The 24,518-nt window shown below is 42.9% G+C and overlaps 1 protein-coding gene across 1 annotated transcript in view; it reads left to right on the forward strand.

Moving 5' to 3' along the window:
* Nucleotides 1–347: 347 nt before the first annotated feature.
* Nucleotides 348–24,518, forward strand: part of LNX2 (ligand of numb-protein X 2) — an 89,525-nt gene continuing 65,354 nt past the window's right edge. The window contains exon 1 of the mRNA XM_070380487.1: nucleotides 348–545. The gene's annotated coding sequence lies outside the window, so the exon portion shown is untranslated. The remainder of the gene's footprint in view (nucleotides 546–24,518) is intronic.

Below are 24,518 nucleotides of genomic sequence, written 5' to 3' on the forward strand. Positions count from 1 at the left end.
TTCCGGCGCCACCTGTTCTCGTACCCCACCCCGACCCCCTAGATGTTCTCCGCCTCCCCCAGCTGTTCCCCTGTCCTCGCGCGGTCGGTGCTGAGCGCAGAGGCGGCACTGGCCCGGTGCCGGGGGCTTCAAGGCGGACAGCAGAGGGGATGGCTGGGGTGGGGAGGGTGGAGGGAGGGCGCGCGGCAGTTGGGGGCGGAGCGGGCTCACTCTAACCCGGAGTGACGGCCCGGGCCCGGCCCGCCCCCCGCGCTCTCGGATAGGCTGAACCGCCCTGTGGCCCGCCCCCTCCCCGCCCTGTGCCGCTGCCAATTGGCCGGGGTGCGTGTCGACTTGCGTGGCTCGGCCCTGGCGTTCGCCCGCGGGAAGGCAGCAGGGGCGGTTGAGGAGCGAAGTCTTGACTAGAGTTTGCTCCTTGCCAGGAAATCGGCGGCGGCGGCGGCAGGTCCCGGCGGAGCGGAGGCCAGCTGGCCCCCGCGCTCCCTCAGCGGGGCCGCGGAAGCGGAGCCCACGCTCGGCTGAGGCGCGGGAGCCGGGCTCACCCGGTGAGTAACTTTGCCCTGCCCGCCACGCTCGGCGCCCGCTCGCGGTCCGGCCGCGCCTCAGGTGCGGGCGGCGTGTGGGGTGTGGGGCGTCGCGGCGCCCGGGAGGCGGCGGAGGCGGGCGGCCGCTGCGTCCTTCGAGCTCTCCTGGCCGGGCCGGGCTTCGGGGACACGGGGTCCAGGGAGGAGGGCGCGGGGCTGCCGGGCGCCGGCGGGCGGCCTCGGCTCTGACAATCTCGGGGGTCCCGGCCGCCGGGTGGCCGAGCTTTTTGCGTCGTATGCTCTGGTTTTAGGGAGGGGAGAGGTGGGGTGATATTTTTGTCCCCTGAGTGAGAGAGCCACCGGCTGCCTTACCCTGACTTGTCCCCGTTTGAAAGGAGCGGGGCGAAGTCGTACACTCCGTCCCAGCCTGTTGCCTGCGAATTCTCACCTTTCCCTGGAGGCTGGAAGAGAGACGTGACACCCTCGAGGGGGGTAATTTCAAAACACGGCCCTTGACTTGGAAGCAGCCACACACAAAGCACCGTTCAGAAAGGACCTCGCTCGCTTTTTAGAACCTCATGCCCAGATCTAGACGAAGGACTTGCGGCTTAGATGTAGCGTCTCTTCGGAGGTTTCTGTGTGCATTTATGGTTATGAATCAAGACGTTCAGTATATGCCAGGAGCTATAGTACGCTCATGCCTGGGCTTAACTCTGGTAGATGGTTGCTTTTTAAATTACAGAAACGAAGTTGAGCGAAAAGCAGTGGCGATTCAGAAGGGGGAAACAGTTATGAGCTTTGGTTTATTGCAACTGTCTTCGCTTTTAAAATTTCGCATTCTGGCCGCAGTCATACTAATTTCTGAATTAGTCTCAGGACAGATTTTGATTTTTTTTTCCCTCTCTTCCTTGCACCATACTGTGACGTAGCCCTGTTGAGTTCATCCCAGTAGATCAATATTATTTACTTGGATAGATTTTATTCCCATCTCCTCACCCCTTTAGACAACGGACTTTCATCTTGTATCCTTTTTGGCCTGTCCGAGCTTTCTGGAGCCACGAATAACAAAAGTTATGGCCTTTTAGCTTGTCCAAGTCCTGCACGTGAGTTTTCCCATAGGAGGAAAAATGTAGGCCTGTTTGTAACCCAGGCAAAATAACTGCTGCTGCTTTTAATGTGGCCCCCCTGTGTGTTACCATTCCTAATTCTGTATCTTGTTCCTCTCCTTTTCTCATCAGGTTATGCTTTTTCTATTATTTTTTCATTCAGCAAATGAGTGTCTTCTGCAAACCGGACATGCTTAGCAAGGGTCAGCTCTTGCCCTGAACTGGCTCACAGTGCTGTTTGGAAGCCTATATATGCCTCTCTTCGACCAGCCACCTGAAAGCGATTTGAGCGGGTATTGAGGGACCTTAAAAGAGGGAGAATTTCTGCCTGGAGTTTGTTAGGGAAGGCCTCACACCTGCACTTACTCTTCAGGTGGCTGGGGGATTTTCATTCTCTGCAAAGGGACTAGCGTGTAGGGGGTTGCTTTATGAGAGCCGCATCTGGTTACTCTGGCTGAAGAACATGGTGTCTGCGGTTGAAGTCGTGGTCAGGGCCTGGGATGTGTTATTCATTTCGGAGCACTTAGCACTTGGCCTTGCTTACAGTGGGCACTCAAATATTTATTGAACTGGGTTGAACAGGAACATAAAGGGTTTTGTGTGCCAAATTAAGAAATTTGGACTTGATCCAGTCAGCGATACGGAGCTGCCAAGTTTAAGCAGGAGAATGTCATGATAACATTTGCCTTCCAGAAGGATGTCTGCGGCAGGCTGAAGGTTGGTGGGGGTCCAGATGGGAGGTAGGGAGCCGATGCAGGGCCTCTTAAATCCTGGAGGGTTTAAGTGCTCAGCACTTCTCAGTTTACATTGTCTGGGTTTGGATCTGGCTCTGTCACTCATTACGTAACCTCTTTCTTCTTTAGGGTCTTCACTTCATAGGATTTGGGGGATAAAGCTTGAAAAACATGTATGTTACTTAGAATAGTGCTTGGCACACAGGAAGGACTTGGTAGATGCTGTTTTTTGTTCTCTATGAAGGCAGTGGAAGTAGAGATGATGCGGCATCCATGAGGTATAATTGGTCCAACCAGATAGGTGACTACGAATGATTAATGAGAGGGATGGTTCGGAGGGTTTTTGACTTGGGGGCATTGGAGTATACTGGTTAAGCTGGCTGTGGAGTCAGAATGGGGTTGAATTCCATCACTTACTCTGAACACTACTGTCCTCATTGAACTTTGGTTTCCTAACATTTAGAAAATGAAGTATACCTGTCTAGTGGGGTTTGAGTATCAAATGAAATTATGCATTAATGCCCTTGGCAGAGTACCTAGCACATTACAAGTGCTCAATAAATATTGGTTGTTCCTGAAGTGGTTATGACATTAAAGAGCTAGTGGAATGCTGGAAGTTACGAGAAGAAACAGTTAGGAACAGTCCGTGGTAGGGGTGGGGAAAGGAAGATAGTTTGGGACCAACCCACTGAGGTACACATGGGTGGTTGAATCTGTGATGCTGTTATTAGATAGATGTGTCAGGCAGGAGCTAGGAAAGAATGGAAGATAAAAAGATAAAGAGCTCACATAAAGCTAGGGTTAGGGTTAGGGTTAGGGTGTGGTCAGCTTTAGGGAGATTTGCAGGGGGTAGGAGTGGGGAAGTTTACATTATTGCAGTGCCAGGAGAGTTGCTGCCACATGCTGGGCGTCTCTAGCTCTAAATCTGTTTTGGTCACCATCACAAGGGAACTCAAGGCTCCTGTAACCTGGTGGGCCCTTTGCCCTCATCCCCTGCCTCCTCTTCTCCTTTTTGATTGCTCCCCTCAAAATCCCGGTACTTTTAAATTTTATTATGCAGAGCTATTTAATTTTTCCTGGGGCCAAAGTTCACTTTAGGCCTACCTTCCTATATCAAAATCCAAGGTTTCTAGAGGAATCAGAGGTCTCATCTAATAGGTTTACTTAGGAAGTAATGTTGGTTCTAAAAATAGATGTATATAAGCATATTTTAAATACATATCTGTGTATATCTTGCATGTACAGGTACAGTTGTAGAAGACTTAGGCCTAAAATGATTCTGTTAAGGGGCCTGGGAGATTGACAAACTCAGTCCCCTTCAGCTTTCCTGTCATACGTCTCTCTTCCTCAGAAAGTACAAAACTGAAAAAATCTCTGGTTGCATAAGTTTTTTGGTCAGTAGAGTTAGAAGAAACGGCTGTTTTGTGTATTCACTGATGAGAAGTTGTTAAGAGGAATTTTTTAAGAAGCAAATGTTGGTGATGTACATTATGGTGATGGTGATAGAAGCATCCAGTCAGTGTGCTTTTAAAGAGGCAGATATGTAGGCTCTGTCCTCAGAATGCACACTTCGTAAGAGCAGGGATCCTGATTTGGTCACTGCAGTAGAGTCCCCAAGTCCCAGAACCAAAGATACTAGTGTAGGCATGAATAAATGAATTGAATCCATTGACTTTGATCTGTCTTGGCCCACAGACATACTGAAATCTTTGGAACAGTCATTGGTCAGAGGGAAAACAAAAGAGGCATTTGAGCCAGCCAAGCTGCTTAAAGTACTCTATGTTCTTATAGAAGATACCGGAACAGAATTTATGGCCATTATGATTCAGTGATTTTAGTGCCAGCTGCTGTAATTTATTTGCATGATTCCCTTTTTCTCCCCTTTTACTGTGATTGTTGTGGGGTGTAGTTGGGAAGAAAGGTTTCTGTAGGGGTATTGCCTCATTCAGAGCTAAACTGATGACACCCCGGAGTTCACCTAGACTCACGTTCATCGAGTCAGTGATGCCATCCAGCCATCTCATCCTCTGTCGTCCCCTTCTCCTCCTGCCCCCAATCCCTCCCAGCATCAGAGTCTTTTCCAATGAGTCCACTCTTCGCATGAGGTGGCCAAAGTACTGGAGTTTCAGCTTTAGCATCATTCCTTCCAAAGAAATCCCAGGGCTGATCTTCAGAATGGACTGGTTGGATCTCCTTGCAGTCCAAGGGACTCTCAAGAGTCTTCACCACCACCACACTTCAAGCATCAATTCTTCGGTGCTCAGCCTTCTTCACAGTCCAACTCTCACATCCATACATGACCACAGGAAAAACCATAGCCTTGACTAGACAGACCTTTGTTGGCAAAGTAATGTCTCTGCTTTTCAATATGCTATCTAGGTTGGTCATAACTTTCCTTCCAAGGAGTAAGCATCTTTTAATTTCATGCCTGCAGTCACCATCCGCAGTGATTTTGGAGCCCAGAAAAATAAAGTCTGACACTGTTTCCACTGTTTCCCCATCTATTTCCCATGAAGTGATGGGACCGGATGCCATGATCTTAGTTTTCTGAATGTTGAGCTTTAAGCCAACTTTTGCACTCTCCACTTTCACTTTCATCAAGAGGCTTTTGAGTTCCTCTTCACTTTCTGCCATAAGGGTGGTGTCATCTGCATATCTGAGGTTATTGATATTTCTCCCGGCAATGTTGATTCCAGTTTGTGTTTCTTCCAGTCCAGCGTTTCTCATGATGTACTCTGCATATAAGTTAAATAAGCAGGGTGACAATATACAGCCTTGGCATACTCCTTTTCCTATTTGGAACCAGTCTGTTGTTCCATGTCCAGTTCTAACTGTTGCTTCCTGACCTGCATACAAATTTCTCAAGAGGCAGATCAGGTGGTCTGGTATTCCCATCTCTTTCAGAATTTTCCACAGTTTATTGCAGTCCACACAGTCAAAGGCTTTGGCATAGTCAATAAAGCAGAAATAGATGTTTTTCTGGAACTCTCTTGCTTTTTCCATGATCCAGCGGATGTTGGCAATTTGATCTCTGGTTCCTCTGCCTTTTCTAAAACCAGCTTGAACATCAGGAAGTTGATGGTTCACATATTGCTGAAGCCTGGCTTGGAGAATTTTGAGCATTACTTTATAGGCGTGTGAGATGAGTGCAACTGTATGGTAGTTTGAGCACTCTTTGGCATTGCCTTTCTTTGGGATTGGAATGAAAACTGACCTTTTCCAGTCCTGTGGCCACTGCTGAGTTTTCCAAATTTGCTGGCATATTGAGTGCAGCACTTTCACAGCATCATCTTTCAGGATTTGAAAGAGCTCAACTGGAATTCCATCACCTCCACTAGCTTTGTTCGTAGTAATGCTTTCTAAGGCCTACTTGACTTCACATTCTAGGATGTCTGGCTCTAGGTCAGTGATCACACCATCGTGATTATCTGGGTCATGAAGATCTTTTTTGTACAGTTCTTCTGTGTATTCTTGCCACCTCTTAATATTTTCTGTTTCTGTTTCTGTTAGGTCCATACCATTTCGGTCCTTTATTGAGCCCATTTTGCATGAAATGTTCCCTTGGTGTCTCTAATTTTCTTGAAGAGATCTCTAGTCTTTCCCATTCTGTTGTTTTCCTCTATTTCTTTGCATTGATTGCTGAAGAAGGCTTTCTTATCTCTCCTTGCTATTCTTTGGAACTCTGCATTCAGATGCTTATATCTTTCCTTTTCTCCTTTGCTTTTCACTTCTCTTCTTTTCACAGCTATTTGTAAGGCCTCCCCAGACAGCCATTTTGCTTTTTTGCATTTCTTTTCCATGGGGATGGTCTTGATCCCTGTCTCCTGTACAATGTCACAAACCTCATTCCATAGTTCATCAGGCACTCTATCTATCAGATCTAGACCCTTAAATCTATTTCTCACTTCCACTGTATAATCATAAGGAATTTGATTTAGGTCATACCTGAATGGTCTAGTGGTTTTCCCTACTTTCTTCAATTTAAGTCTGAATTTGGTAATAAGGAGTTAATGGTCTGAGCTACAGTCAGCTCCTAGTCTTGTTTTTGCTGACTGTATAGAGCTTCTCCATCTTTCGCTGCAAAGAATATGATCAATCTGATTTCGGTGTTGACCATCTGGTGATGTCCATGTATAGAGTCTTCTCTTGTGTTGTTGGAAGAGGGTGTTTGTTATGACCAGTGCATTTTCTTGGCAAAACTCTATTAGTCTTTGCCCTGTTTCATTCCATATTTCAAGGCCAAATTTGCCTGTTACTCCAGGTGTTTCTTGACTTCCTACTTTTGCATTCCAGTCCCCTATAATGAAAAGGACATCTTTTTTGGGTGTTAGTTCTAAAAGGTCTTGTAGGTCTTCATAGAACCGTTCAACTTCAGCTTCTTCAGCAGTACTGGTTGGGGCATAGACTTGGATTACTGTGATATTGAATGGTTTGCCTTGGAAACGAACAGAGATCATTCTGTCGTTTTTGAGATTGCATCCAAGTAATCTTAGAGTTCTTTTAAATAGCAAATTTCCCTAAAGTATATAATAGGGGGCATTGTAAAAAAATGTTTATAAACAAACTGTGAGGACCTGTATCTTATGTAAAATAGGTGTCTGGTGTTGGTGGTTTAGTAGCTAAGTAGTGTCTGACTTTTGCAACCCCATGGACTGCAGCCTGCCAGGCTCCTCTGTCCATGGGATTCTCCAGGCAAGAATACTGGAGTGGTTTGCCATTTTCTTCTCTGACCCAGGGATTGAACCTGGGTCTCCTGCATTGCAGGCAGTTTCTTTACCAACTATAAACAGGTGTCTACTTGGCTTTAATAAAGCTCCCAAAGGCTCTGTTGGTTATCACTTTGTTTTACTGATAAAAGTAAAGTAAGTCTGGTATATATTTGTACCCTGTGCCCCCTTTACCCCTCAGATTGGGATTTTGGCTGCCAAAATTAAAAATTAATCCTTTATCAGAGTTCTTAATCCTGTTCAATTGAACTATCTAATTATTGAGCAAATAAATTGAAGTCCTTATGTCTTATTTCATTGTTTTATTCTAACTATTTCCACTTTTCTTCCACATGATTTTAATGTTTGTAGACTTCCAATTTAATTGTATTCAACAAGCAGCATACATGGTGGGATCAACACTGGGCTGTGTGGGACACAAAATGTTCTCTGCCCTTGGAAAGGTTAAAATCTTAAAAGACATTAAGTCAGAGTTAATCATTCTGAGGCAGAAGATAGATGGACCCTGGGTTAGACATTTACAACTAGCCTCCTGTTTATGCTTTGAGACAAAGATAATAACAGGAACAGGATAAGCAGCTGGATTTAGTCTCCTGTGGACGCCAAGACAACAGTGATGGCAGGAGCAGAGAAGGGCTGAGCCCTAGCTAGGTATGGAGGTCGCACATTCCTCATTCTTGTGGTCAAGGCAGTATCCCAGATTACACATGCGCAGAAAGGGTCCTCAAGGGAGGGGACACTAGCCCTTAATATGTCCAGTCAACCTCCCAGAGACCTTCACGCTGGAATCCATCTTGGCTAAAAGATACACAGACACACAGGGGAGGGCCATGAGTCAGACCAAATGTGGGGTTAAAGCAAGGTAATTGGCCGGAGGGAAACAAAGACCCAGAAAACTGCCTCCATATAGCAACCAGGGCTTCCCACGTGGCTCAGAGGTAAAGGATCTGCCTTCAATGCAGGAGGCACAGGTTCAATCCTTGAGTTGGGAAGATCCCCCGGAGAAGGGAATGGCTACCCACTCTAGTGGGAAATCTTGCCTGGGAAATCCTACCTGGGAAATCCCATGGACAGAGGAGCTTGGTGGGCCACAATCCATAGGATCACAAAAGAGTTGGACATGGCTTGTTCGGTCACTGAGTCATGTCCTACTCTTTGCAACTATGGACTGCAGCATGCCAGGCTTCCCTGTCCTTCACCATCTCCCAGAGTTTGCTCAAACTCATGTCCGTTGAGTTGGTGATGCTATCCAACAGTCTCATCCTTTTGTCTTCAGTCTTTCCCAGCATCAGGGTCTTTTCTAATGAGTCAGCTCTTTGCATCAGGTGGCCAAAGTGAAGAGCCAGCTCATTAGAAAGGACTCTGATGTGACTAAACAACAAGCCACCCCAAAAGCACCTCTTTCTCTGAGCTCACCTGCATGTATTTTTCTAATAAACAATTTATCAGTTTCACTTTTTTCCGTCTTTTTGCTAAAATTCCTTTGCAAAGAAGGCAAGAGCCAGGACCCTGCTTCTGGCCACTAGTCCCTGGTGGTCTAGTGGTGATGATTTGGTGCTTTCACTGCCACAGTCTGGGTTTGATTCCTGTTTAGGGAACTGAGATCCCACTTCAAGCCTCCACCCTCCATGGCCACCCCCACATCATCTCAGAGCATGACGAACACCTCTGACTTCAAGTACCTGGTCTCCTCTTCTCCTCGACCTTCACTTCCACTGTCCTTGGACATTCCCCCAGTTCTCCACATTAGACCTTACGTTTCTGTATCCTGTCCTCTGACCGCAGCCTCTGAGTCTGTCCTTCCAGCTGTCTCACACCCACAGTCCCTCTTCGGTGCCCTTTGGGCAGGGACAGTTTGCCTGCCATCCTGTTTATCCCACCTCCCATCCTGTTGTATTAACATCTGTGGGATCTATATTTAAGCACCTGGAATATGTCTCCCTGGCACCTTAGCTTCGCTTGAACTTGCTTTTGTTCTGTGCCTGCTTCATTAACTCTGCTTCTCCCTGAGTTATTTTGGCAATCCTGTTAGAAGGCCAGGAGCAGGGAATCACCTCTCAAACAGCCCCTTCCCTGCATTCCCCTCAGGCAGTTCCCTTTATTTGGCACCTACTGAGTGCTGCGACACTGAGCCCAGAGTTCAGCAGGCCAGAGTATCTCACAGAGCTTACATTCTAGAGGAGATGGACATTCGACAAATAGCAGCACACATTATAGTCACAAATACAGTAAGTGCTTTGACAAGAGAGAGAGCTGTGCTGTCCAGCACGGTAGTTACCTGCATGTGCAGCTCCTGAAGCGTTCCTGATCTGAATTGAGATGTGCTGTCACTGCACCCTTCCCGATTTTGAAGACTTAGTACCCAAAATGTTAAAATAGCTCAGTAAGTTTTATATTGATTACAGGTTGAAATGATATCCTGGATATATTGGGTGAAATAAAATATTCAAACTAGTTCATTCACTTGGCTGCTGGAACATTTAACATGGCAGGTGTGGTTCACCTTTGGTTGGGTACCTGTGGTATGGGGTGTTGTGGGGTGTTGTCAGGGGTATAACAAGGGAAACTAACCTAGTCTCTGGGGAGCTGGCTGTCCCTGGAACCACCCCGAGGAAGTTGTCTTTGAACCTATATCTGGTTGTGTAGATGTTACAGGTAAAGCCTTCTCAGAGGAAGCAGCAGAGGGGGGTGGCACTTTGCAGGATGGTGAGGAGGTGGGTAGCAGAGAGTTGGGAAAGTGTGATGGGAGATAGGGCCTGGGGGGTAGGTAGGGCCGGGTCATGTGGGCCCTGTTGGCCCTAATCAGGCTCTTGTTCTTCCTTTCTCGTGAATGATTCTAGACTGTCCTCATTCAGAAACCTTTTATCAAACCCTCTCTTTTGCAGCCTGCAGATAATCTGATCAGTTCGTGAGTACCTGGTTTGCTTTAGTAGATTTCTGTCCCTCTCTTTTCCAGCTTGTCTGAATAAGTCTCAGTTGTGTTAAAGGCTCATTTTTCCATGTGCCCATGATTCCATCCTTCAGAGTCTCTTTTAGGAGAGCTTCATCAACCCCCTTCTGTACTGAGTCTCTTTCTCCCTGATGGCTTTTTCACCTACAAATATACTCCAGTTCCAAACTTGTAAAACAAAGTACCATTGACCTCACGTCTCCTCTAGTTATTGTTCCTAAAAAGTAATGAAATATTTTACAATTTAATATTTAAAATGTGTAATGTGTTAACATGTCAATATAATTACATTGATATATATAATTAATAAGATTTGACTTTTTTATATTAAGTATTTGAAATATGGTTATACGGTTTATTGTCCCTTGAACAATGTGGGGATGAAGGGCACTGATCTTCCCAGGCAGTTGAAAGTCCATGTACAACTTAGGGTCAACCCTCCCTATCCACAGTGCTCTGTATCTGATGATTTCAAATGCAGACCGTGCAGTACTGTAGTATTTACTGTTGAAAACAAGCTGTAAGTGGACCCATGTAGTTCAAACTTTTGTTGTTTAAGGCTCAACTATATTTTACACGTATAGCCTATCTCTTCAAGAAAATTAGTGATATGAAGGAAACATTTCTTGCAAAGATGGGCACAATAAAGGACAGAAATGGTATGGACCTAAAAAGCAAAAGGTATTAAGAAGAGGTGGCAAGAATACACAGAAGAACTATACAAAAAAGATCTTCATGACCCAGATAACCACAACAGTGTGATCACTCACCTAGAGCCAGACATCCTGGAATGTGAAGTCAAGTGGGCCTTAGGAGGCATCACTATGAACAAAGCTAGTGGAGGTGATTGAATTCCAGTTGAGCTGTTTCAAATCCTAAAAGATGATGCTGTTACAGTGTTGCACTCAATATGTCAGCAAATTTGGAAAACTCAGCAGTGGCCACAGGACTGGAAAAGGTCAATTTTCATTCCAATCCCAAAGAAAGACAGTGCCAAAGAATGTTCAAACTACCGCACAATTGCACTCATCTCACACACTAGCAAAGTAATGCTCAAAATTCTCCAAGCCAGGCTTCAACAGTATGTGAACTGTGAACTTCCTGATGTTCAAGCTAGATTTAGAAAAGGCAGAGGAACCAGAGATAAAATTGTCAACATCCATTGGATCATCAAAAAAGCAAGAGAGTTCAGAAAAATATCTACTTCTGTTTTATTGACTATGCCAAAGCCTTTGACTGATGGATCACAACAAGCTATGGAAAATTCTTCAAGAGATGGGAATACCAGACCACCTTACCTGCCGTCTGAGAAATCTGTATACAGGTTTCTCAGCTGTTGTCAAGAAGCAACATTTAGAATTGGACATGGAACAACAGACAGTTCCAAATCGGGAAAGGAGTATGTCAAGGTTGTATATTGTCACCCTGCTAATTTAACTTCTATGCTGAGTATATTATGCGAAACACTGGGCTGGATGAAGCACAAGCTGGAATCAAGATTGCCAGGAGAAATATCAGTAATCTCAGATATGCAGATGACACCACCCTTATGGCAGAAAGTGAAGAGGAACTAAAAAGCCTCTTGCTGAAAGTGAAAGAGGAGAGCGAAAAAGTTGGCTTAAAACTCAACATTCAGAAAACTAAGATCATGACATTTGGTCCCATCACTTCATGGCAAGTAGATGGGAAAACAATGGAAACAGTGAGAGACTATTTTTGGGGGCTCCAAAATCACTGCAAATGATGACTGCAGCCATGAAATTAAAAGACGCTTGCTCCTTGGAAGAAAAGCTATAACCAACCTAGATAGCATATTAGAAAGCAGAGATGTTACTTTGCCGACAAAGGTCCATATAGTCAAAGTTATGGTTTTTCCAGTAGTCATTTATGGATGTGAGTGTTGGATTATAAGAAAAGCTGAGCGATGAAGAACTGATGCTTTTGAACTGTGATGTTGGAGAAGACTCTTGAGAGTCCCTTGGCCTGCAAGGAGATCCAGCCAATCCATCCTAAAGGAAATGAGTCCGGAATATTCATTGGAAGGACTAATGCTGAAACTGAAACTCCAATACTTTGGCCACCCGATGCAAAGAACTGACTCACTGGAAAAGACCCTGATGCTGGGAAAGATTGAAGGCAGGAGAAGGAGATGACAGAAGATGAGATGGTTGGATGGCATCACTGACTCAATGGACATGAGTTTGAGCAAGCTTTGGGAGTTGGTGATGAACAGGGAAACCTGGCTTGCTGCAGTCTGGGGGGTCGCAAAGAGTCAGACATGAGTGAGTTGACTGAACTGATCTTAGTGCAGATACTAAATTTTCAGTGTGTAAAGTAAAAGGAATCTTATCAAGATAATAATAATCTAACAAAAGTATTTTATACTGCTTCAGTTTTTATTGTGGTAAAAAAAACCATGTCGCATAAAATTGACCATCTTGACCACTTTAAATGCAGGTCAGGAGTCTGGGGTGTGTTCACATTGTTGTACAGCATGTTTCCAGAACGTTCTCATTTTGCAGAACTGAAACTCTGGACCCTTAACAACAGCTCCCCGTTTCTGCCTACCCCTTTGTCCCTGGTAACCATCCTTCTGTTTTGCATTTATATGAATTTGATTGCTTTAAATACCTCATGTAATTAGAACCATATAGTATTTGTCTTTTTGAAACTGGCTTCCTTCACTTTCTATAGTATAATGACCTCACAATTCATCCATGATGTAGTATGTGATAGGATTTTCTTCCTTCGGAAGGTTGAATATTCTTCTGTATGTCTATACCCTTCCTCTGTTGATGGACATTTGGGTTGCTTCCATCTCTTGGCTGTTGTGATGAGTGCTGCAGTGAACATGAGTGTACAGATCTTTCTTTGAGATCCTGCTTTCAGTTCTTTTGAATCCCAGTTCTTTCAATCCTAGACATGGATTTGCTGAATCATGTGGTAGTTCTACTTTTAATTTTTTTAAAAGTAGTTTTCTATAGCTGCTATACAGTTGTAAAATCTCAACAACAGGACTCAAGAGTTCCACTTTCTCTGCATCCTTACCAACCTTTTATCCCGATTTTTTCAGTAGTAACTGTCTTAACAGGTATGTAGAGGTACCTCATTGTGGTTTTCATTTGCATTTCTCTGATTAGTGATGTTGAGCATCTTCTCATTATGCTTGTTGACCACTTGTAGATCATCTTTGGGGAAATGTCTATTCAAGTCTTTGGCCCATTATTAAATTGTGTTATTTTATTTTTGTTGGTGATTTGTAGGCATTCTTTCTGTGTTTGGATATTAACACTTTATCAGATACAAATTTGTGAATGCCTTTTCACTTCATTGGTGTGTCTTTTGTTTTAAAGTTTAATATAATCCTATTTGTCAATTTTTGCTTTTATTTCCTGTGCATTTGGTGTCCTATTCAAGAAATCTCTATCAAATCTGATGTCATGGAACATTCTCCCTATATTTTGTTCTAGGAGTTTCATAGTTTTTAAAACCCAGATGAATCGTATTTTGGATATGGTGTAAGTAAGGGTCCAAACAAAATATTTTGAACATATTTTTGAGACAGTATGTAAAAGCAAAAGGTCTGAAATACATGGAATTGTTTTAGTGGGAGGAGGAAATGGATGACATTGATGAAGGACACAGTTCTCAAATGGTACTTACTACAGGTGGCCCTTGAACAACAGGGGTTTGAGCTGTGTGGGCCCACTTATTTGTGGATTTTTCTTCTCAATAAATAGTGCTGCAGTACTACCCGGCCTGAGGCTGCTGCTGCTGCTGCTAAGTCGCTTCAGTTGTGTCCGACTGTGTGCGACCCCATAGACGGCAGCCCACCAGGCTCCCCCGTCCCTGGGATTCTCCAGGCAAGAACACTAGGGGACCACAGATGCCAAGGGCCTGCTGCAAAGTTTAATGGCTTTTCAACTGGAATTTCTGTTTCCTTTTTGTATCTTATACTTGTGAGAGACACCAGTATGGAAACAGTCAGCAGCCTAAGGCTAGCTGAAGCTACATAAGGTGATTGGGAAGGAGCCAGGTATCAGACTGCATATGGTTGCTTTCTGTGTCTCTTCTACTAAATATGTAAGGTCAGTAGTCTGCCTTTTAAGACCATTCTGTCAGGGGCCCTTTAGTAAGATTTCAGAAGTATCCATTGCAATTAGATCTCATATGAAATATTTATTAATCTCATTAATTTCTCTAATTTTAGGCTCTGTGCTTTCATTATAGATGAGATACATTAATTGATACTTCAATAGACTAATTTCAGAGTTTGTTAAAAATAGATATAGTTTTTCTGGATCTCTGACCTGTTCTTTTTCCAGGTATATGGAGTATATTAGTTGGCATCCTTGAATGATTTGTCCACCTTTGAAGGTTTTGTTGTTGTTTAATAATTTGTGTCTGACTCTTTTGTGGCCCTGTGGACTGTAGACCACCAGGCTCATCTGTCCATGGAATTTCCCAGGCAAGAATACTGTAGTGGGTTGTTACTTCCTACTCCAGGGGATCTTCCCAACCCAGGAATCGAACCTGTGTCTCTTGCGTCTCCTGCATTGGCAGGCAGTTTTTTTTTACCACTGAGCCACCAGGGAAACCCTTTGAAGGTATATAATAACGTTAAGAAAACTTTCAGGACTTATTCTGAAAATCTGGATGGTAAGTTTTAATATATGGTAGCTAAAAAATTTTTTTAATGAAACCATTCTGTAGGATACAGAAGGATGATAAAGTCTCAGCTTATATCTAATGTGTATTAACTTTTTTCTTATAAAATGTTTACATGTTATAAGGTTGCTCAGTGTGATTTTAGTCTGTGACAATGTGACTTAATTTTCCTTCTTTATAGTTTGGATTCAGAGGCGGTAAATCAAACCTGATCCTGAAAGAAAGCAAAATAGACCATTAGGTACTTCTGAAAATGCTTATTCGTAGTACAGAGTTCTTTACGTGTCCATAAAGAATTACTCTTGGTTACTTGAGCTTCTTGAAAACAAAATTGCTCTGTTAATAGAAAACAGATTGCTCTCACAGCATACTAGGATTTAAGGAAAGATAATCTATGTGGGAGATAAAGCTTGATGTTCTTGATAATATTTGTAATTCAATATTAAAGTAGTAACATCACCATCTTAAAGAATGTCTTTCTATTTTCTTAAAAGAGAATTGAAAAAAATCAAAAATTGAGATGAATCAGATAACAGTTTTATTACAGTTACTATATTTTGATGCAAATATGGTATTTAAATGGTAAAACATAAGCATAGAGAGTATTGTGGCAAGGTGAAAGTTGATAATTACAGTTATAAATTGTAGGTAAAGAGTGGGAGCCACTGTGGTGGCTCAGTGGTAAAGAACCCACCTGCTAATGCAGGAGATACAGGTTCAATCCTGGGTCCGGAAGATCCCCTGGATGAGGGCATGGCAGCCCAGTCCAGTGTCCTTGCCTAGGAAATCCCATGGACAGAGGAGCCTGGCAGGCTACAGTTCATAGGGTTGCAAAGAGTTGGACACAACTGAGCGGCTAAATAGCAACAAAGGTAAAGAGTAGTCTCGAGCAAATTTCAGTATTTTTATGACTGTTGGTCTGGAGACAGCTGAGGTGTCTTTTCTCCTGCTGACTATTTATTGAATGTCTGTTACACGCCAGGCACTGTTCTAGGTGGCAAGACAGTTAAGTGAACAAGACAAAGTGGGATCCCTGTTCTTACGGAGTTTACATGCAGGGGGGCAGGCAGATTAATGAGAAGCATAGTGACAAATACTGGGAAGAAAATCAGACAGTGTGGTCAGATCTCAGCGATCTGTTACACCAGTGGCTAAAAGCTACAGCTGGTCTTCAGGTTCAGCTATTAATATTTTCGCTATTAGTTGTCTTCTTCACCAGGAAAACTTCTTGCTAACACTGCCCAAAGGATACCAGTAGTCCCATCTGTTTCTTGCCCTTTCGTACCCTCTCCTGGAGATTTTTTACCTGGTCAAATGACTTCAAAGCAGAAGTGGGAAGGAAGGAAGAGGAGATGCAGGGCATCTGGAAAACTGTGTCTCAGATAATCTGGCTCTGCATGGAGCTGAGGCTTTGTTGACTTTGTACCTGTCAGTCTCTCAACAGCACTTACTGTTTGTAGGTTCTGAATTAGGAAAAACAGAGCCCTGCCAGTTATTAGGAAAGGGATCAAGGGAAAATGATTTTATCAATCTTTGCAGTTTTATTTTAAAGTTCTCACATCATTTCAAAAATCCATCGTCTGTGTCACTTTATATATCAGCTGGTGAGACTGTCTTTACAGTTGATGTGTAAGACGTTCATGCCCTGCTTTTTTTGGTACAGAAGAGTTTTCAGTGTGACCCATGACTCATCAGTTGACGTTGCAGAGCATTTTTAGAAACAAAGAATGCAATAGCAGATTTCCCCTCGGCAGCACTAATGCAAGTAAATACAAGAAAACACAAAGTCGTCTGTATCTCCTGGTGTTATTACAGCTGTATGTTGATTCTTAGAAAAGTGTTACAACCCTGGACATTTCAAAGAGCTTAAGTAGAATAGGTATAAACTATGTTGTGGATCCTGAAAAAGATTCTTACTATGCAGCAGTCACTGCATTTCTCCCTTTTTTAGGATATAAAGTCACTTTGTAGATAAATACAGTACTTTAATATTAGGCTTGTGTTTTACTTATTTTTGAAACAGATGAAGCAGTGAAGAAAAGGCGTTATCTTGGGGATACTACTTCATTTTTAGTGCTTCATAAAATTGTTTTTATTTTTGATGTGGACATCTTGTTTGTTCACTTAGCTTTTTAATTTCATGTATGTGAGAACCAAGCATGGCTGCTAGATTTTATTATTGTTTAGTCACTCAGTCGTGTCCGACCCCATGGACTGTAGCCTGCCAGGCCCCTCTGTCCATGGGATTTCCTAGGCAAGAATTCTGGAGTGGGTTGCCATTTCCTTTTCCAGGGGATTTTCCTGACACAGGGGTCAAACCCTCGTCTCCTGCATTGCAGGAGGATTCTTTACCACTGAGCCACCTGGGAAGCCCTACCTCTGACTTTATCTCCTTTTGTACGTGCTCCTGCCATGGCATACCCCAACACACATAAAAGTCAGTCTGTACAAATAGATACTTAATGAAAGTGATACTTGCACTTCTTCTTTCCAACAACCCAGCTCCTCCAAAGTTGACTATCACTAGTTTTTTCTCTCTAGCTATGCTTTACGCCTATAAACCCATGTGTGTATCTATACAGACATTTTTAAACATACTGTTCTGTACCTTGATTTAAATTAGCTAACAGACTGGTTCCAAATAGGAAAAGGAGTTCGTCAAGGCTGTATATTGTCACCCTGTTTATTTAACTTATATGCAGAGTACATCATGAGAAACGCTGGACTGGAAGAAACACAAACTGGAATCAAGATTGCTGGGAGAAATATCAATAACCTCAGATATGCAGATGACACCACCCTTATGGCAGAAAGTGAAGAGGAACTCAAAAGCCTCTTGATGAAAGTGAAAGTGGAGAGTGCAAAAGTTGGCTTAAAGCTTAACATTCAGAAAACTAAGATCATGGCATCTGGTCCCACCACTTCATGGGAAATAGATGGGGAAACAATGGAAACAGCGTCAGACTTTATTTTTCTGGGCTCCAAAATCACTGCGGATGGTGACTACAGCCATGAAATTAAAAGACACTTACTCCTTGGAAGGAAAGTTATGACCAACCTAGATAGCATATTGAAAAGCAGAGACATTACTTTGCCAACAAAGGTCTGTCTAGTCAAGGCTATGGTTTTTCCTGTGGTCATGTATGGATGTGAGAGTTGGACTGTGAAGAAGGCTGAGCACCGAAGAATTGATGCTTTTGAAGTGTGGTGGTGGTGAAGACTCTTGAGAGTCCCTTGGATTGCAAGGAGATCCAACCAGTCCATTCTGAAGGAGATCAGCCCTGGGATTTCTTTGGAAGGAATGATGCTAAAGCTGAAACTCCAGTACTTTGGCCACCTCATGCGAAGAGTTGACTCATTGGAAAAGACTCTGATGCTGGGAGGGATTGGGGGCAGGAGGAGAAGGGGACGACAGAGGATGAGATGGCTGGATGGCATCGCTGACTCGATGGATGTGAGTCTGGGTGAACTCCGGGAGTTGGTGATGGACAGGGAGGCCTGGTGTGCTGCGATTCATGGGGTCGCAAAGAGTCGGACACGACTGAGCAACTGATCTGATCTGATCTTGTTGCTAGTCTTTTTGAAATTTAACTTAGTCATTTGTTGGTCTCATCTGAATTATATTACATTAAGAAAAATTGTTTCTCTTGAGAAACATGTGGTGGCTCTGGTTAAAGTGTCTGCAATGCGGGAGACCCGGGTTCAATCGCTGGGTCGGGAAGATCCCCTGGAGAAGGAAATGGCAACCCACTCCAGCATTCTTGCCTGGAGAATCCCATGGACGGAGGAGCCTGGTAGGCTACACTCCACAAGGTAGCAAAGAGTCGGACACGACTGAGTGACTTCACTGCACTTCAAGAAAAATTGTTTCTCTTGAGAAACATGTTAACATTACCATGTAGAGGTTTTCTCTGCTGATTATGATTCTAGAAAAAAAAAGATTATTTGAACTTTTTTTAAACTATACATCATACCCTGTTGCTTATTCGTTTTTAAAGGGTATGCTGAACATAATAAAAATTTAATTATCTTTATGACGACATAAGAGAAAATGGAGCATTTGCTGATTTCTACAGCCATGGAAAAGTAGCTGTTTGGTACATTTTATATTTTGCTAAAAAACTTAGTTATTAGAGCCTATTTGCTAAAAATTATGGTGAATTAAAAACTACTTGTTTAGCAAATCTCCTTGCTGATTTGAAATGTCTTGGTGCATCTTACAGTGTTCATCAGTTCTATAGGTTGTATATTTACAGCATTAACATTTGTAGTGGGCACTCTTAGGATACTTTGCAGTTTGAGAAGTGTTGAGTGCATTGATTTTATTCTGAAAGCAGAAGGGGAAAAGCAGTCTTTTTCTTGAATTCGATTAGAATACAGTGTTAGATGTGGAGGGGAAAAAAGTAAATTGTTTTAGTGATTTAAGACTATCACCCTAGAAGGCTTTAATATTTTCACTGTATACAGCCTTCCTTTTGGTTGTGAGGTGTTATTGGGCAGAACTGTAGAAGTGCAAATATGAATCATTGCAATAACTACCGTTTGAATGACAACTCTGGCTGTCACCCTACTGGGAGCCTGAAGCACCCCGCACGGAGACGCCCACCCATGTGCACCCCCGGCATGTACAGCCCTTGTTTTGCGGCTTCTTTCCTGCCTGGTGAGTTCACAGCTAGGCTTCTATGACTCTGTGTCGTTATGTAATGGTTACCTACTAGTTAGGTGGTTAGTGCTCTGAGGGACGGCTCTTCTTAATCTGTCAGATACACTTTTTATCCTCGTATAGTATATGGATACACATGACACTATGTATAGTATATAGTGCATGACACTTTAAAGGAAGTGAGAAAATTTGTGGATTGGAGAAGTGAAATCAGTGAGGATTGTAAGATATAAAAGTTAGAAAGTTAAGTCAGAACAAAATTCTGCAGAGTGAAATTGGTAGGACTTTATAATGGGCCAGTTGCGGGAGGTGAGGGTGAGGGCCGCATCACAGACAGCCTCTAAGTCTCTGGATTCCTTGATGTCCCAGAGGGTAGAGAATCCGCCTGCAGTGCAGGAGACCCAGCTTCTATCCGTGGGTCAGGAAGATCCCCTGAAGAAGGGAATAGCTACCCATTCCAGTATCCTTGCCTGGAGAATCCCATATTCAGAAGAGCCTGGTGGGCTACAGTCCATGGGGTCTCAAAGAGTCAGACACAACTGAGTGACAGACACTCTCCATGACCACATAACCAGTGCTGGGGACCTTATTCACTAGAGGGGACTGAGTTTTGGTGGAAATGATCTTGGGTTTGATTCTGAACATGTTATGCTATCTCTGAGACAACTAGGTATGTATTTTGTTTTATCAAACTATGAAGGAAGACACCTCCCCCCACATAGTTTTATTTTGTGACTCCTATTTGTTTTCTCAGTCCTGTAAGTGTAGTGTGATTTAGGCATCTCTGGTCCTTGCCTGCGGAGAAGGCAATGGCACCCTACTCCAGTACTCTTGCCTGGAAACTCCCATGGACGGAGGAGCCTGGTAGCCTGCAGTCCATGGGGTCGCAAAGAGTTGGATGACTGAGTGACTTCACTTTCACTTTTCACTTTCATGCATTGGAGAAGGAAATGGGAACCCACTCCAGTGTTCTTGCCTGGGGAATCCCAGGGATGGGGGAGCCTGGTAGGCTGCTGTCTCTGGGGTCACACAGAGTTGGACACGACTGAAGTGACTTAGCAGCAGCAGCAGCAGGTCCTTGTCTGCCTGATGATCTTCCTGATCCTTTTCTCTACCAAATAATTTAGATGGACAGGTTGAATAAGCTCAAGATCAATTATATTCTTTTATGTTGCTCTTGAGGTATACTTAACAGTCCACAGTGGATGTTTGTTACAAAACACAAGTCAGAAGGTGACATTAGTAAGTATTGAGGTTTACTGGTCCTTTCCCTGTTCTCTCACTACCCTCTGTCCTCAATGACCTTATACCTACTTTCCATGGCCTCAGTGCCTCCATATACTAAAAACTCCGTACATCCCTCGTGCAGACCTGTCCTCTCGCCTGCCCATGGGACCTGGGTCCCCATTGGGATGGCTGTCTCTCACAGTCATGTCACACTATGTTATGACCTCTCCTCCACCAGACCCTAGGGAATGGCACTGCCCGCTGTCTGTTTTAAAAGCCCGAGAGTGACCCAGACGTCTTCTCTTGCCCTCAGCCCTGCTCCCCCAATATCTAATTCATCCATCTAACCTTCTAAATCTCTCAGACTGCTCCCTTTACACCTCCACCGTATGAGTTCAAATTGGCTTTTTACTCTGCTGGCTTTTTAACCAGACTCCCCATCCATTAGTATATCCGGAATGCAAATCTTGTCATGTCAGTCTCCATAAATAACCCTTCAGTTGCTGCTTTCTGTTTATAGGATAAACACCCGAATCCTTAACATTGTCCATGGCGCTTTGTGAGTTACTTGTGTCCTGCAGACTCCCCAGCTTTCCTCACACCTTCTAATGAGCTTTCTTTCTGTTTCCTTGACATTCAAGTACTTTGAGCCTCCTTGTCACGCTTTTCTAATAACACATTATGTACTCTTCCTGGCTCTTACACATCTGTGTCCCTGGATGCTTGGTGTCTGCACTGGAGAAGCTCTGTGAGGGCAGGCGCTGTGAGTGCTCCACAGTCACCCGGTGCGTGGCAGGCAGCATGATTGACAAATATGGGTTGAATGAATTGTGAATTTTCTGGCAGTCAGTTTCTGTACCTGTTATGTGCCATGTTTAGTAAAGTAAAGGGGTCAACAAGGTGAATTAAAAAAATGCATTATGTTTTACTGTTACGTTCTTTGCCTTCAGTCAGTTTCCATGGAAACAGGAAGCAAAAGATTGGGCTGCTGTAATAGTCTCTGGGTGATGTTTGCTGCCATTGTTAACCAACACCCAGAAACTTAAATATTTAGATCTGTGTTTCTCGAGTTTACCATCCCAAGTGTAAAAATTTGAGGAAAGTTGTCAACTATTCACTTTTTTTCCTGGTGTTCTTTTGAAGCTCTTTATTAAAAATAGTCTGCCAGAGAGCAAAGAGTTGCTAAAACACAAGGATTGTTCTGACTAGATACCTTTGTTGTTTGCTTTCATTTGTATTGTTTGTCACTTGTTTTTGTTCCTTTTTTTTGTTTTCTTTCTTAATGAATGCTTTGTAAATAAGTGTTTTAGTTGACATTTACATTGTTAGAACAGAATTATATTGTCTGTAAAATAAGTGGACTTCTCTTACTGGGAATCTTAAGGTCAGACTGCACTGAGGATGCTAGTAGGGAATAGAGATAGTTGTATCTCAAATTATGAAACCCAGAGCTATTGGCAAAAAAAAAAAAAAAAAGATGGGAATATAGATTTTGAGACATTAATATACACAGTAGTAGTAGATGGCCTTGGATGGCAGTGTCGTTGCCATGAGGAAGCATAAAGGCTCCTTTTGTACTATAAAGGCACAGGAAGAAAGCTCTAAACATAGTTAAAACCCTCACATAGTACTCTCTCGGTACCCATGAGGACTGGTTCCAGGACCCCCAAGGTCACCAAAATCCAGGGGTTCTCAAGTCCCTGATATAAAATGGCATAGTATTTGCATATAATACTGTACGCATCCTCTCATATACCTCACATCATTTCCAGATGGTATAATGGTATATGAATAGTTATAAATATATTGAAAAAGCTGTATAAATAATTGCTGGCTTGCAGTAAATTCAGGTTTTCCTTTTGGGGACTTTCTGAAATTTGTTTACTTGGATATTTTCCACCTGACGTTGATTGGTTTCAGTGAATCTGCAGATGCAGAATCTACCTATACAGAGGGCTGACTGGCCACCCTTTTATTTAAGAAGGCATTCAGAGCCTTGTGCTCCACTGCAGATATAAGTGAATGTTTTCCAGAAAGTGTTTAGAAAGATTGATGAACAGCTCAAAAATGGAGATGCTCTGTGGTTATATTTATTCAGATTGATTTTGATATCTGAATGCAGAAACACAAAGGTATTTTAATTTTGTGGTTGTAAAAAGGAATGTCGATTTTGAAAGTTTTATTATGGTAAAAATTAAAATATAAAATTGTGGAAAATTCCTGTGAGATTAAGAAATCAGGTCCATCCAGCATTCTGGCCCTTCTATAAATAGCAGCATGTGTTTTCTTCTGGAAACAAGCCTCTCAGATGCGAACAGCAGAAGATAAATTATTTTCATATAGGTCTATCATCCATTTATTTGTATGACTATATGTGTGTGCATGTGTGCTCAGCTGTGTCCATCTCTTTGTGACCCCATGGGCTATAGCCCACCAGGCTCTTCTGTGCATAGAAGTTTCCAGTGAAGAATGCTGGAGTGGGTTGCTATTTCCTTCTCCAGGGGATCTTCCTGAGCCAGGGATCAAACCTGCATCTCTTGCATTGCAGGCAGATTCTTTTACCACTGAGCCACCAGGGAAACCCATGAACATATGTATGTCTGTGTATACATTTATGTGTGTGTATATACCAGAGAGTGTGTGCCACCTCTACATATTTACTTTGTACTTAATTAAGTACAGTATGTACTTTTAAAATTATAGCTCTGGAGTCAGAGTGCCTGATTTGAATCGTGGTTACATCAGTTACTAGCTTTGGGCTCTTGGGCAACTTAATGTTTCTTATTTTCGGTTTCCTCATCTGAGAAGTGGGGATGCTGATGATATCAAACTCAGGGTTATCATGAGGATTGAATCTGTTAATTCCCCAGTTTAGTTAATGCCATGCCTGATAGAGGGTAAATAAATATTAGCTCTTACAATTATCTCCTGAAACCCATTCCTTCTAGATGTCAAAATTGCCCCCATTAATCCCTGTTAAGACTGTGTGTTTCTTTATGACATGAGTCATATCCCTTTTGTCTAACAGCAGAAATCCTAATAATTCTGTCCCATCACATGTTCTAGTTCCTTTCACTCATTCTCATTTTAGTTGCCTGCCTCTCAGTCTTTTTCTGACTACACTGTGTTTTCGTTGAGGTTATTGGGCATTGATTGACATTTCACTCAGGTATATGGTCCCTAGGTGTTGAGCACAGTGTTTGCCTTTGGTTGTAAACAATGCTGTGACTCCTCTCCTGAACAGTCCCCCACTCCGCACCCATCAATGTGCTTCCCGGAGTGTTTGAGCTGAAAGAAGCTTAATGGATTGTCTAGCCCAGAGCCCTGGTTGTTCAAAGCAGAAGGCTGGGGCTCAGACCACACTCCTGCTGAGGATGGACATTTTTTTTCTTTTTTTTTTAAATCTTGAAAGACCTTTTATTTTCAGCAGAGTATAATTCACAGACTAAAACAGTAAATTGGGGAGAGAGTAGGAAATTCTTAGATTTATGACTGAGAAACTCACCTGAATTACAGGGAACATATGTATATTTTGATGGAACATAGGAGAAAAGTTCACTTACGGGTCTGTTTTCTTGGATACGTCTGTGATGGTTTTGGTTTGTGAACCCCTTCTTTTACCCTCTTGCCCCTCTTTTCTTTTATTTCCACATCCTAAAACCCTGCGCAAATCTACTTTTCCTTTGACTGTTCTATATCACTTGATAGAGATTTATTTCCTTAAAGAGGTTTTGTTTCAAAAGGAAATAGGTAAGGGTGGAAAGGTAGTATTGAAATGGAGGAAGGAAAGGACATAGAAAAGGAAAAAAAACGGTTAAGAAAACAAAATGTATGAGACCATTAATTAATCACGTGTATGTCTCATGTACCTTCATAGGATCCTTTCCTTCTCACTGTCTTTTCCTTTAGAGTTTTTTTA

The sequence above is a fragment of the Bos mutus genome, chromosome 12 (assembly GCF_027580195.1).
Source record: "Bos mutus isolate GX-2022 chromosome 12, NWIPB_WYAK_1.1, whole genome shotgun sequence".
Classification (NCBI taxonomy): Eukaryota; Metazoa; Chordata; class Mammalia; order Artiodactyla; family Bovidae; genus Bos; species Bos mutus.